The sequence below is a fragment of the Pygocentrus nattereri genome, chromosome 19 (assembly GCF_015220715.1).
Source record: "Pygocentrus nattereri isolate fPygNat1 chromosome 19, fPygNat1.pri, whole genome shotgun sequence".
In the NCBI taxonomy this organism is placed as follows: Eukaryota; Metazoa; Chordata; class Actinopteri; order Characiformes; family Serrasalmidae; genus Pygocentrus; species Pygocentrus nattereri.
Window position 1 is genome coordinate 33757846 of NC_051229.1, and position 15045 is coordinate 33772890.

At 39.3% G+C, this 15045-nt stretch overlaps 1 protein-coding gene across 1 annotated transcript in view; it reads right to left on the reverse strand.

Annotated features, from left to right (window-relative positions):
* arhgef2 (rho/rac guanine nucleotide exchange factor (GEF) 2) overlaps positions 1–15045 on the reverse strand; it is a 97640-nt gene that overhangs the window by 60096 nt on the left and 22499 nt on the right. The window lies entirely within an intron of this gene.

Below are 15045 nucleotides of genomic sequence, written 5' to 3' on the forward strand. Positions count from 1 at the left end.
GTTTTGTTATTGGCTATACATAGAACCTTTTTGAAAATGGTTCTACATAGCATCAAAACGGGTTCCTCTATTGTTGCCCGCTTCACATCATAACAATAGAAGAACCCCTTTTTTGGTGCACCGTAGAACAGAATACCACCTATGCTCAATCAATCTGAAGAACCATTTTACCATGCAAAGAACCCTTCAAGCATGCAAATGCTTCTTTTAGTGTTCTTGGTTGTATATAGAACCATTATCTTTACTAAACAACCCCTCAAGAATCATCTTTTTTTAAGAGTGCAAAGTACAGTTTTAAATTATATCCCACCATCCACTGAATTAGAACGTCAAATAATTGTTCTATTTAGAACATAGAGTCCAATGTAGAACCATTTCATGATTAAATGGTTCTTTACATGGTGAAATGGTTATTCAGGTTGACAGAGAATGTGTTGCATAAGGTTCTACCTAGAACCTTTTAGAAAATAGCTCAATATAGTGCCAAAAGGTGTTCTGTTGTTATGATGTCAAGCTTATAACAATAGAAAAACCCTTTTTGATGCTATAAACACATTCTCTACCAGTCTGAAGAACTTGCAAAGAACCCTCGAAGAACCATGTTTAAGAGTGTGCCTCTTTTCCAATGAAGAAAAGTTTTAGCGCCTTTAATTTTAGTTTAGTAAGTGAATAGAGATCATTGTATACTGTATAAATACTGTATACGAGATTATTTAAAAGCTGTGCATGCTGCTGTACTCCAAACTGGCCTTCAAGCTGCAGAAATCCAGTAAATATTTATATAAAGCTTTAATTCATTCACTTACTGAACTGATGAAATAAGTTTATGTAAACGGCACAGATACACATTTAAATGGACCACAGCACCAGACATGCCACACCACCTCAGAGAGTGGAGCCTAAAGATGATGATAGTCGATGGTCAGGCTGATAGGAAACACAAAACACAACCTCGTCTAAATTTAGAGAGCCAGAGAGGGAACGCCCTGCTCTGCAGCCACTCAGCCTCAGCCAAAAGCCGCCACTTATTGGGAATTTGCAGAAGCAACAGTGTGAACGTGTGCGCTGACGTGTAACGTAACATTCAGCTGGTTAAAGCAAGATGACCAGACTGTCCGTACTCTTTCTTTTTTTCTTGTCATGTATTCTTTCTTTCTTTCTGCTACTCAGACAGTTTTCCACAGGTCGCCCCTCTTCATCTGTTTTTCCTTCATTCACAGAAATGGTCAAGACAAACAAGATAAACACAACAGTCATACAATCAATTCATGATAATTAATGCGTCATATCACTGTCCCCAAGTTGTGAGAGAGGAGAGATTTACAGATTGAGTGGGGCAGCTACGAAGCATTATGCCACGGAGTCATCTTTACAGAGATAGGAGGACGACAACCACCAACTGGCCCACTTCATCATAGCTTTCACAACCAGAGTGGAAATGTTAAAACATTAAACCCAACAGACAATTGTTGGCTTTGTACTGACATTCTTACACAAAAGAAAGTTTATATACCCTTGGGCAGTTTACATGTCTCTAAGTCAAAATAAGTTAACCCATCCTGTAAAATAAAATATTTTAATTCCCATCATATTGGGAAGATAAAAAAACTTAATGTAATGAATGAGCCATAACTTTTGCACAGGCCTCATTTACCCCCCCCCCTCTTAAAATTGTACAGGAGTGTGTTCTCTGTAGAGGATGTGATCACTTGTTTTTCATGTTTTCACTTAGAAAACTGACATGTCTTTTGACAAGGGGAGCCCAAACTTTTGCACACCAGCGTAACTCTCTCTTTATTATAACAACTGACAGTATAAGTACACCACAGCAGTTAAAGGCTAATGAACCACAAGCCTACATTTTACAGCACTAGGTACAGACGTCTTGTAAATAACAGCTGAAGACCACCTCAATGTTTTCACTGCAATTAGCATTAGCTACATATCTTCCCACCTAGGTAAGCAGTAAGCAGTTAAGTTTCGACACTACGCACAAACAGTTAAGTAGGGTAACGTTGTGTTAGCATTGAAAACTTATTGCAGAATTTGATGGTATGTGTTTGGTCATTTTATTTGTCAAATTTTTGTTTTTCGAAATCTGTAGGGGTTTCACTTCCAAGATAGAAGGTCTAGATTCCCCACAGCAGCCTGTACCTGATTTCAAGGAAAAATTAATGGAAAAATCATATTGGTGTGAAAACAAACACAAATTTCCTCTTACCCTAAATGCAGTTGATCATCATGCATGTCTGGAGGCATGTCTGTATGAAGTTTGCAGAAGAAAGCTAAAAAAAAATAGAAGTAAAAACTACCTTAAAGCCTGAATTCTGTCTCTAGGCTACTACATTAGCCCATCTTTACAGATAACATTATGTAATACAGGGTCAAAAGTCTCTTACAGATTACTTAACAGCTCAACACTGCTTGAGGCAAAAGTCTGGTAGTTTAGGCCTGTTGTTTGCACAATACTAACAGCTGCCATAAGCTTCCCTTACTTGTTCGCTATGTTAGCCTCGTAGCTCCAGTGCATTTCTAATCGAACTTCAAACATCAAACATGTCTTGTCTGATTGACTACATTTAGGGTAAGAAGAAAACTGTGTTAAACTGACTTCTTCCCCTTAAAAGAGGCCTTCAGAGAAACGTAAACCTTAGGCGCCAGTAAAGTTATGATTCAAACTGCATTCAGTGCTTATTCATTTATCACTTCTCCTTCATGTAAGTCACATCACAGCTCCTGCTGTGTTTTCATTACAGATACCAAAGCATGGGGTAGTTTAATGGTTAGTACTTCTCACTTTTCCTGTTGAAAGTGTAGATTTTAAACTTTCAACTCATACCAGCTTGTGGTTTATATTTGATGAAAAGTCTTTCAGTCTTGTTCTATGGAAAGAAACACTGTTCTCTATGTTTTGCCAGGTTTTTGTCATTTTTGACATTCAAACAAACAGAAAAAGGTGGAAGAGCAGGCTTGAACCTGCTGATATACTGCAAATGTAATTCACTCCATACTCACTATGTAATAACACAAGTACATAGTGATGTTTGAATGGTATAGCAAATAGCAAAATGAAAGTAACTTGAATCTTTCTGTTTTTCTTTATGCACTTCCTTCATTAAGCTAAGCTAAGAACGATGTGAAGGTGATTAGAATCACGGGTGTTCGGGGGTGGAACTGTGCTGGCTAATGTCGCGCTCCTCCACATCATGGCCCACTCCAGTCTGTCTGTTGGAAACCCCACATCGACCCACTGCTACAGAATAAACAGATTTTCTACCTCGCTCTCTCTCTCACTCTAATGAGTCACTTTCCAGACTTCCGCTTCTTTTGTGTCAGGGGCTGAAGCTGTCATTCTCACACACCCACACAGTCACCAGCGGAGGTAGGATGAGACAGGTGTTGTGTATGTGAGACAGAAAAGGAGAGAGAAGAAAAGAGAGAGGAGCCACTGTCTCCACAGGGTTTCTGTCCTTATCCTATTTTCGGCTTTGCTCTCCCTCTTAAAGTCCAGAGTCATGGTCACATCACTGACCTGCCAGCAATCATTACCATCACACAAAGTGCTTGGTCATTCTGGCTTTTTAGGGTGACTTTCATAAGACTGAAACGCTTGACTGAGACATAGGTGAAATAATATGCCCAACAGCTTGTTTAATCTCCTTAGAAAAGCACTGACAATAGAACAGGGCACTCTGGGGCATCCACACACAGGCCTAAGGTCACCATGCTGAACAACAAGTTTCTGATAGAGGGCCAGTGCTGGGCATTCTCTGGAGCACTGGGCATTCTCTGGAGCATACCTTTGGGATCGTATTATACAATTTATGTGTCTTCATGGATTGTTATCTATCTTTCAGTCTACAGTGGAGTGCCATACACCATATACAACAATATACTGTAGCTTCTATAAGAAGCATATATGCAATGTATAGCCAATAGTATCCAGACAGCTCTTCTAATTAGTGAACTGAGTTACCTTCAGCTTCACCCATTGCTGACCCAGCTGTTCAATGGCACATGGACAGCTTGAATAATAACCACAGAAAAGCATTAACCATTAGAATGGCTCTGGTGATGCCTTGCATGAGCCTAAGTTCACCATGCCCAGTGCCAAATGTCAGACAGAGGAGTATAAAGCCACCCAGCATTGGGCTGTGGAGCTACATTTTCTGGAGCTCCATCTAAAACCAGATGATGATTTATGATCTAGAATGTATTTTAGCTGCATGTGATCATCCAACATCAGTTCTTGACCTTACCAATGTTCATGTGGCTGAATGCAATCAAATCCTTACTGCAATGTTCCAACATCTAGTGTGAAGACTTCCCAAAAGAGCACAGGCTGCTACTGCAGCAAGAGGGACAACCAACAGCCTTGATTTCCAAAGAAACACTACATGAGCAGGTGACTACAAACATTTAGGGCAGTTTTGTGGACAGTTTTGTGGCATTAGTAGCACTGGTAGCACTGGTGTGTCTGATCCTCTAGTACCAGCACAACACACACTAACACGCCACCACCACGTCAGTGCTACTGCAGTGCTAAGAATGATGCACCACCTAAATAGTACCTGCTAATTGAGGGTCCAGGGGGTTCTGATCACCAAAGAACAGGGTAAAAGGGGGCTAACAAAGTATACAGAGAAACAGATGGACTACAGTCTAACTGTAGAACTACAAAGTGCACCTATACAGTAAGTGGAGCTGATAGAATGGTCAATGAGCGTAGAAACAAGGAGGTGGTCATAATGTTCTGCCTGATCGGTGTACATTCAGCAGAATTAGTGATCTACTGTGTTCATTAGATACTATTTGTTAATTGTGGGAAATTACAGCCCCCAAAATCACATTGGAATTCTATTTTATCAAGAGAAATATTGCAGATGTACTCAATAGTGCCCAGAAATGCAAATGGGGATCCACTTTGGCCACAGACTTCTGTAATATTAGCCTTGCAGCGCTGGTGCAAAACTAAAAAAGCAAACGTCAGAATCCAGGGGTTTCTTGGCCAATTGACTATGTTTGGGCTACATTTATTTAACCAGGTTTATGATGTGAAGTCTGGAATTAAAAGATGAATTATCTTGTCACTTTTAAATAGGTTTCCGACTGAGTTTGCAGTGCAGCACTGCAGAGTTTTTGCAGTGTAAGCTGCACAAGTTTCATTCTGTAGGTCAGCTGGTAGTGTTACATCACATGCAGCTAAAATACAAAGATAAATAACATCATCTGATCAATCAGGCATGGACCACCTCTTATCTTATCCTAGCTAAACACAGTAAAAAATTTTAAACCCTCTGTGTTCTTGATTTTACATTCAAAATCTATCATTCTAAATTTAAATCTATTTATATATCATTTCCTCACTGTGATGTCTGAACGCTGTTTGGTCACAAAAGCGGGTATATAAATAGCGTAATGCTCGACCTTGAGAGAGGGTTGCTGATCAGTCCTGTAGACAGACTAAGGTGTGAGTTGTTCCTGATGTGTGCTCTACATAAACGAGTGAAAGCTCATGCTCATGCGGGTCAAGTTTGGCTTTGAAGAGTGTTAGTTTTGTGGGTGGTTGATGAAGTGAGATAATGTGCAGGTGTCGGCCTGAACACACAGAGGCCACTGAGATCGGCCCTCAAGCATGCATGCAGGCTCTGTGAGGGGTGATTGTTGAGCGATCATTATGTCACGCAATGCAGTATGAGAGGATGGATCACAGTCAGAAACAGAGAGAAATTCTGAGCAAAGAATGGGACACAGAGAGACAGGGGTAAAGAGCAAGAGGGGGCAATACAGCAAAAAAAATATGATTTTCAAAGGCACTGAACACAACATATATAACCATATATATAAAAATTGGTTTTCTTCAAGTTTCAAAACAATTTTGAATACACTAGACAAAATAGTGCCATGTTTGCAAAAATAGACTATTTAAAAAGAAACAGAAGTTTAAAAAGATAATTGATAAAAACAATTAGCAATACAAGCTGACACCTTGTGATGGTGCGACAGAATTCAGGCGCTTGTGGATGAAAAATGCAAACAAGGTTTTATTAACGTTCAGCAAAAGCATGGTCAAAAAACACACGTGAGTCGTAACCAAAAAGCACCGGAGAATCACCAAAGTGATCATAACACTAGGCAGACAAAACCAAGAGAGTGAGCAGAAATCATGGTTAAAGAAACAAGCCAAAAAAGTCAAAAACACAGACCCAAAAACCAGCTGGCAAATGAACAAAAAGGGACAAGCAAAAGACCAGGTCAGAAAAAAACGAAGACTTGGTCAAAACAGGCAGAAACAGGCAGAAACGGGTAGATCAGTAAACACTCAGTATGTTCAGAAAGAAGCAATACCTCACAACATCTATGACTAAAGCCCAGGTTTAAATACTAGGCTAAATGAGTCATATGACAACAAACACAGGGGCATGGTATTAACAATCAGGGGATTGCAAGCTTTGGTGCACGAGCGATTGTCCAAAGTCATGTGATCTCCAAGGGATTGTGGGCAATGTAGTTTATTCTGAACTCTGAGTCTGAGGGAAGTTGCTCATGTACATGATCTCCCAACGCATTCTGGGAACTGCAGTCCGAATCGGCCTGAGACGTGACACACACTAAAGAGCTGATGTCCAGCAATCAGCTACTCGTGACTTTGCAATTTATACTCTTACTATTTACAGGCTGTAGTAGTTTCAGGAAAAATAATAAATGCATTATATTTTATATATATTTCTTTTTGTGCATTCATCATGAAATCTACTCACAGTGTAAAGGATAACAGGCCTTTTCAAATTATATTAAAAACTGAATAACGTCAAAAATGGAGGTTTTGCTCCGACAGCAGCGATATATGTATATGAGTGAAGTAACAAATAACATCAGCTTATTTTCATACAGAATTGAAGATTGTAAACTTTCAGTCAGTATCACATTAAAAAAGAGGAAATACTTTATGATGATTTGAATTTGTTTAAAAGTTATTTGCAAAAACAAAAAAAACATTCTTTGTATTTTCTGTCATTGCTTTCATTGAAAAAAAGACACCTGCAGGCTCTGATTTATCAATACAGTATGTGAATCGAATGTTAATACACCGTCATAAACAAGGGGACTGTACGGGTATGCTTTTATCTCCTAATGTACAAAATGCACTCTCTATTGTAAATGCACTCTCAAAGGTATAACAATGATCTTCAAGGTCCAGTTATGTACCTCATATAAATTTAAAGGTATGCTCCATTTACTTACACACATTCCCAAAGGAAGTTAATCATAAATTTTTTAAAAGAAAAGGGAAATAAAAATGCAGGAGCGAAGACAAGCTATAAGGACTCAATGCAACTTAAAGCTACACTACGTCAGATTTGGGGATCTGGGGACCTCTCTGGTGGAAATGTGTAATTGCACACAACGTGCAGAGGAAAATTTGTAATGGGCGAGTGAATCTGATAAGTGTGAGTGCACTGAAAGAGAATTCAAAGAGAACTCAGTCAAAACTTGGTGAAGGACATGTCTTCTAAGGAAGTGAGTGAATAATATCTATTTATATATTGTATTTATTTATTATTTTTGCTTCTATTGTCATCATGTCTTCACCAGTATAATGTTATTTTTACATTTGAGACCTAAACATTGAGCTGGACCCTTTTTTTGAACTTGTGTGTGACAGTAATTGGTAAAGACATAAGATGGGTCAAATAAACCTCCCTTTTCAGGATTTACAAGGTGACTGGCACCAGTGCTTGGACACCATATGTTAGCAAGTTTTGTTTTATTTTCTCATTAGTCAGTAACAGGACCATTTGTCAGAGTTATGTTTTCTAACTAAAGGCACTAAAGATTGCAACTTTTCAATGACAAGAAGATACAGTTTTTCTCAGAGTATGCAATTTATCATGTAATTCACTATGTAATTAAACAGCATTGTAATTGGATTAGTATATAAAGCATTTGAAATAAAGTTCAGTGAACTTTAGAAACATTTCTTGCACAAAAAAGGAAGGAAATTCGGAACCATTGTCACCACTTTCATGTGGAAACTTCAGAGCATCATATAAAAGTATATCCAATGAATTGTAATGACTGCATTCAGCGTCAGCATTCTGTTTATCTAATGGTTTAATGAGATGGACAGTTATACAACTTTTATGAAAGGAGCTATAATATTAAAGTGAGGCAGGTACATGGGCCAGTTTATTACTATACAATGGAAATGGAGCAGTACTGCCTGATAATGCTCCGAGTACATTTGCTCCGATAATATGATGTGGGGTTTCTGTTCACATCCTGTGATGGTCTTTATTGCGTTTAATATCCGCTGCCAGTCGCTGGGGTTTGTTCCGTGTTCCAGTCTGCGTTCAGATAAGTCCAGGGTGGAGGATTCAGCGCAGGGGCTGAACCGAGCGAGAGATGGAGAGAGAGTGAGAAAGTGAGAGGAAGGGGGATGGGACTTGTCCGCCGTGCTGATGCAATCCTGCCACCGAGGAAGAAATTGCCCAGCTGTGAGAGAGCAGAGAAGCGAGGAAAAATGCAGGAGGGGGGCAATTCTCACCCCACTCCAGCCGAAAGTGCTTAACTTCAGCACGCAAACTCTGCTCACACAATCTGAAGCTGGCACGCTCGTTCAGACACAAACGTGACACTTTCGCATTCAATCGGAAAAATCCTACGGGCTGCCAGATTGAGACCACTGAATAGTGCACAGATGCCACATAAGCAGGAGTAGGCTACTCACTATGAATACAGTGCGGACTTATATCTTAAGTTTATAAACACAGATCCATACACACATTCACATACTCATAAATCTCCCATCTGCTCTCCAGATGTGCACCCACTGGTACCGAACACTGGCTGATTTTATGTTGCCACTTTGTCAGTGATCAACTCTGAAGCCTGGATTTATTATAAAGTATAAAACAGTCTGTTACAGTAAAGTGGTAACACCTATCGATGTAACACGGCAGACTAAATCACTAAAGTCTGAACTTCAAACTTACATTGTACACTTTTAAAAAGACAATTCTTCAAGGGTAGTAAAGAAAACGGTTCTATAAAGAACCATGAACACTCAAGGAAACCTTTTCATGATAAAAGGATTCTTTGCATCATGAAAGACTGATGGAGTCATTATTAGTTCTTTCCTTCTTATATATTTATCCATACTAGGGTATATATACTGGGGTCAAATCACTGCGAGATTTTAGTGACTCAATGGAAAGCTGTGCCGAAATGTCATGCCAAAATCTTTGCTGCTCTGACAAAAAGGCATTCAAATCACTAACCGGCTATATCATTTTGTAATTGAGCAGATGCTCTTATAAAGCTCTAATAAAGTGAGCTTACTTAGGTAATTTCCAAGGAAAAGAAAAACAGATGAGGCAGGGATTTAGTTAGAGGGTGGGGCGACAACGCATCTCTCTTCTTGCTCTTTTAGGTCCAAGATGGGTTAGCGTAGCCAACTCTCTTTCCTTTCAGTAACTAACCAAAATAACAACTACAGCGAATGGCACACGCTTTTCTGTTGGTGCAGCAACATGCTGATACTTCTCTCCCACACCAGCAGAGACTGAATTCCTGCAACAAACCCGCTGAGTTAGACTGAGTCTCATACACAGGTGCAAACAGGCTGTTGTCACATAGTTGAGTGAAGCACTGAAGATGGGCAAACTGCAGAGAACTTAATGTAGCAACTACTAAAATGCAGTTATAACTGTCACTGAAAAATAACTTGTCTACATTAATTCATATTATTACTAAGCGTTTGTTTTCCTTCATAAGCAGAAAGGGAACATGGATTAGGTATGGAAAATACAGTCCAGAGAGGGATAGATGAGGAGATAGAGGAGAGGCGGCAAAAAGCGGAGGGTGTTTAGACCTCAGGAGCCAGAAACCCAAAGAGTAAAATGCTTGAACTAATCTTGTCTGCCTCTGATTTGTCATCATCATTATCATCATCATCATCATCATCATTAACCACTTAGTACAGGTAGGGTCACGGTAGCAGTTGGGAGAGCAGAGAATCCCAGACAACCCTGTCCCCCACAGCTGCCTCCAGCTCGTTCCCGGGGACCCCAAACCACTTTCAGGCCAACCTGGAGATATAATCCCTCCAGTGGGTCCTAGGACCACCCTGGGGTCTTGTCCCAGTAGGCTGTGTCTGGTACACCCCCACCAGGAGGCGTCCAGGGGGCATCCGGATCAAATGCCCAAACCACCTCAACTGGCTCCTCTCAATGCGGAGCAGCAGCAGTTCTACTCCGAGCTCCTCCTCAAAATTGTTGTTTGATGAAAATCACTTCAGCATTCAGTGAAGTCACTCCTAAACTATATGTCCAAAAGTTTGTGGACGTCCCTTCTTATTAGTTAGTCCAGCTGCATTAAGATGCACTTACTGCTGACATGCGAGCTCAAAAGCACACACAGCTTTCCTAATCTCCATAGAAAAGTGCCGAGAGTAGAACAGGATGACCTGGAGCAGCCACACATGTCCAGTACCAAGTGTAGGCTGGAGGGATATGAAGGCCCCCAGCATTGAGTTGTGGAGTGGCAGAGCTGTGTCCTCTAGAGTGATGGAGCACCAAACAATACCTTTGGGATTAGTTGGAGTGATCCAGTACTGACCACACAAATCAGAACCTGATTTCACTAGAGCTCCTGCTGCTGAATCAAATCCTCACAGCAATGTTCTGACATTTAGTCTAAAGCCGCACCTGAAGAACAGAGACAGTTACTGAAGCAGAGGACTCCTTTTTAATACTCTCCATCAAAAGAATCACTGAAGTAAGCCTTCAAAAAGGAATTATTATAGTTATTTATATTTTTGTTGGTTAGTTTAGGAACAGAATAAACAACACGCAGCTATAAACACTGCATGGTTTACTCTTATTTTGAGCTCATTTTCTTGTTTTAAATGTTGTGGGACACCATGATGGCTCCACAGAATGACCCAGCTATGCCTATGTAAAACACACTATGTACACTAAAGTATATAGCTGATCAAATGTACTGGCATTATCAAGGAGAACCCGTTCATTTCCCTCTGTATAGTAATAAACCAGCCTGTTTGCTCAATATTTTCAATATTAAAAGTTGCACAACTGTCCATCCCATTATGCTGAGAGATAAACAGAACATTAAATCTAAGTGCACTGAACTGAACTGGAGTTCCTTTTTGCCGAGAGATGCACAGAAGTTTCAAAACAACAATAGAACCCTGGCAACAGTGATTCTGAAACTTTTTCTCTTTGTGAAATGAATACATGTTTCCAAAGCACTGAAGCAGATGGCCTGGTGTCTATATACTTTTGTTTAGCAGAAACACAGGCTAAAATACATAAAGACTTAAATCTGTGGAAGATTTTGTTTACTAATACAGAAGACTCACTGTACACTACACCAGATTTTGATAAACTATATGTCCAAAAGTATCCAGACACTCATACTGAGTGAAAACAGATACTTAAAGGCACATCCACTACTGAGCTAGTTGTTCAACTGCACACACATCTTGTGTAACCTCCACAGAAAAGCATTACTTTTATAATGGGCTGCACATGAGCCTAAGGTTACCGTGTCCAATGGCAGTGTCCACCAGTGGAACTGCATTCTTCGGAGTGACCCATCCAGTACCTTTAGGTTGACCTGTGATTCAACATTAGTCCCTGTTCTCACTAATGCTCCTGTGGCTGAATGCAATCAAATCCTCACAGCAATGTTCCAACATCTAGGCCTTTCCTGATGAGCACAGGATATTACTGCAGTAAAGGAGGACAAACTCATGATTTATGGCTTTCATTCTTGGTGAAACAGATGAGCATGTGTCTCCAAATGTTTGGACATATAGTCTATGTTTGACAATCCTGTTGTCACCAGCCTACGCAGGATAATCGTTAACCATGTCACTTTATTTACTTGAGCGTTTTTAATATAATGCATGACATTTGAAATTGGTAGAAATATAATTGAAGCACTAAAATGGGTCCATATTGTGGCGCCCTAGTCAATTATGTGCCTTTTTTTTTTTTTATGTCTGGTGTTTTTTGATACTGTAGTCAAAAGTCTCCCAGGGCAATATACACTACTTACCTCTATCTACATGCCTGTTCCTCTGTGAATGTGTACACAAGCAGGTCCAAATGACAGAGCACTACTGAAAACGATGCTATTTTGCACTCTTTTCAAATGACACTACTAGCATAACAATTTAAGCGAAATGTAGAATAACTAAAATAAGTACGTGAATTTCTTAGTATTTGGAGTGTCAGATTTTCTCTTTAATAAGAGTGCACTCGAGCGTGGCTCTACAAACCTCGGATGAGCAGATAAAATCCACTTCCGAGTTCTCTAAACATGAACTTCGCTGGAAGAGATAAGAAGTTTTGTACAAAGACCTCAACATAGTTAATGTCACAAATTTGTTTAAAGAGTGGAAACTGCTGAATATCAATAACTGAACAAGATTTTTTTTCAACTCGAGGCTGTAAATGGAAGCTGATATCACGATAACCTCACTGACCATCAGCAGACGGAGGCCTACAGTCTTATGCAAAACTGAATATCGCTGGACAAATTCTGTTTTGTTGATTTTCTAAGTGAAAATAGGTTAGCACATTCTCTACACACAGAAAAAATATGTTGCTTTGAATTGACTTGATTCTACACGGATTAAATGTTTTAGTTTTCATTCACTTGAGTTTAATATGCTGGAAAAAAAAACGTAAACTATAAAATATAAAACTTCAGCACAAGCCACTCTTTACACCCCCGCCCCCAAATCTGTTATATTCAGCAAATAAACAGTGATTATGCATTAAAATATGTGTTGCCTGTAAGTCAAATGTGTTCTCTGTAAAGGACCTGGACTCATTTTAACTGACCTTCTGCATTCGATCGTATGTCTAATGTTGCAGACAACTAAAACTGTCTTGATAAAGGTTTACGAAGAAGTTTAGCTTTGTGGAAACTGTTACTTAATGAAAAAGTATGAACATTTTACCATCGCCCTCTTCAGCAAATATGGTCAAAGACCTTTGGGCCTTTGGAACGATTCCAGACTCAGAAAGCTATAAACACACCAATGGTCCTAGCAGATGTAACAGAACACATAGACTGTCCACGGACAGTGAGATATGTGGCGGGCCGGCACTCGGAGCAGAATCCACATGCTCATTTCCTGGTAGGAGGAGACTGTAAGCAGCGCTGCTAAATCAAACCCAGTCTACATACACACGTGCAAGAACATACAGGATGGATGCTGTCAGCTGCTAGAAATAGATCAAGCCCAGTAATCTCGCTATTACAGCCTTGTTCTTGCTCTGCTTGTGACGTCACTGGTGCGCTTGACAAAGCTAACCGCTAACAGACAAAAACGAATGGTAATGCTCTCCAGAGAGAACAGAGCACCTGCTTAAATAACAGCGTGATAACTGAACACATGAAAACACTTATGACTAGCTAGTAAGCCATACATGCCAGTAATGGACATGTTCCAACATTCAGCAATAAAGTATACTGTGATGTCCATCCAGCACACAAAATAGTGTTAGCGTGGACACTTTGGTGTTACACCAATAACATCACGCCCAGTAAAACCGCTAAAAAAAACCAGGGGCAAAAGTTACGAAAGTAACCTGAACTCTCTTAAGAATGTCTCGATTATGTTCTTAAGAAAATCTTAAATTGTGTTTATATGTAGACTATAGATTATTTGTCATGTAGACACCTGTGGCTGAATGCAATCAAATCCTCACAGCAATGTTCCAACAGCTAGGAGAAAGCCTTTCCAGATGAGCATAGGCTGTCTCAGCAGTAAAGGAGGACAAACTAACGATTTATGCCTTTCATTCTTGGTGAAACAGATGAGCATGTGTCTCCAAATGTTTGGACATATAGTCTATGTTTGACAATACTGTTGTCACCAGCCTACGCAGGATAATCGTTAACCATGTCACTTTATTTACTTGAGCATTTTTAATATAATGCATGACATTTGAAATGGGTAGAAACATAATTGCAGCACTAAAATGGGCCCATATTGTGGCGCCCTAGTCAATTATGTGCCTTTTTTTATATGTCTGGTGTTTTTTGTTACTGTAGTCAAATTTCCCCCAGTGAAATAGTTCATATGTAGGCTACAGGTTATTTGTCATGTAGACTATCAAAGTCATGTTACATTGTAAATATTAACTGGACATTGAGTTTAATCACTTCTGCGCCCGAGGATAAATTTAGTAAACAAGAACTAGAAGTGAAGGTGAAGGTAACAGCCAACAGGAAAAAATCTCTTTAGTTTATTGTAACAGTTACAGTTTAAGAAGTTTATCTTGTCAACAAACGTGTGACTGTTGTGAGGTTGTGAAAATATTTAAGAAGATAGAGTAATTTCACAAATTTTTCTTAAGCCTGTAGCTATGAAAAAAAGCATTTTCTAAATTCTTTCCGAAAACAATTTTGTGAATCCAGGACTCCATAAATGAATGCAGACTGCTCTACTATTATACAGTTTTTAGGAATAGCAACAATGTAAACACCTCTACCACCACACTACTGCTATCAAACAGCAACACTCAGGACACTACACGTATTACACATGCAGCATTTTAGAAAACACAATTCTGTGATAATATTAAAAACCATGATAAAAGGATAGGCAGTTATCTTGATATTTTTACATTGCCATTTATCTAATTAGTAATACAGTAATCTACAGACCATTTTGACTATAACTCAATGAATCAGGGTTTTTAAAGAAGAACAAAATGTATACGTACTTAAATGAACAATAACAAACCAAGTGCAAACCAACTGAAAACAAAAATAAACAATGAAACCTTTAAAAAAAAGCTTCATTTTAAAGTTATGCTGCAAAAAATATTTAGGAGAATTTTAATTATGCATTGTCATCATGCAAATTGGCAGTGATTCACTGATTTTTCATCAAGTAAATAATCTTAGGCATGCAATCAACTCAAGTAGGTAAGTCATACAGAGATGTGAATGCTCTACAGCCCAATGCCAGTCACCACACAAGAGGATCAAGAGGGGTAT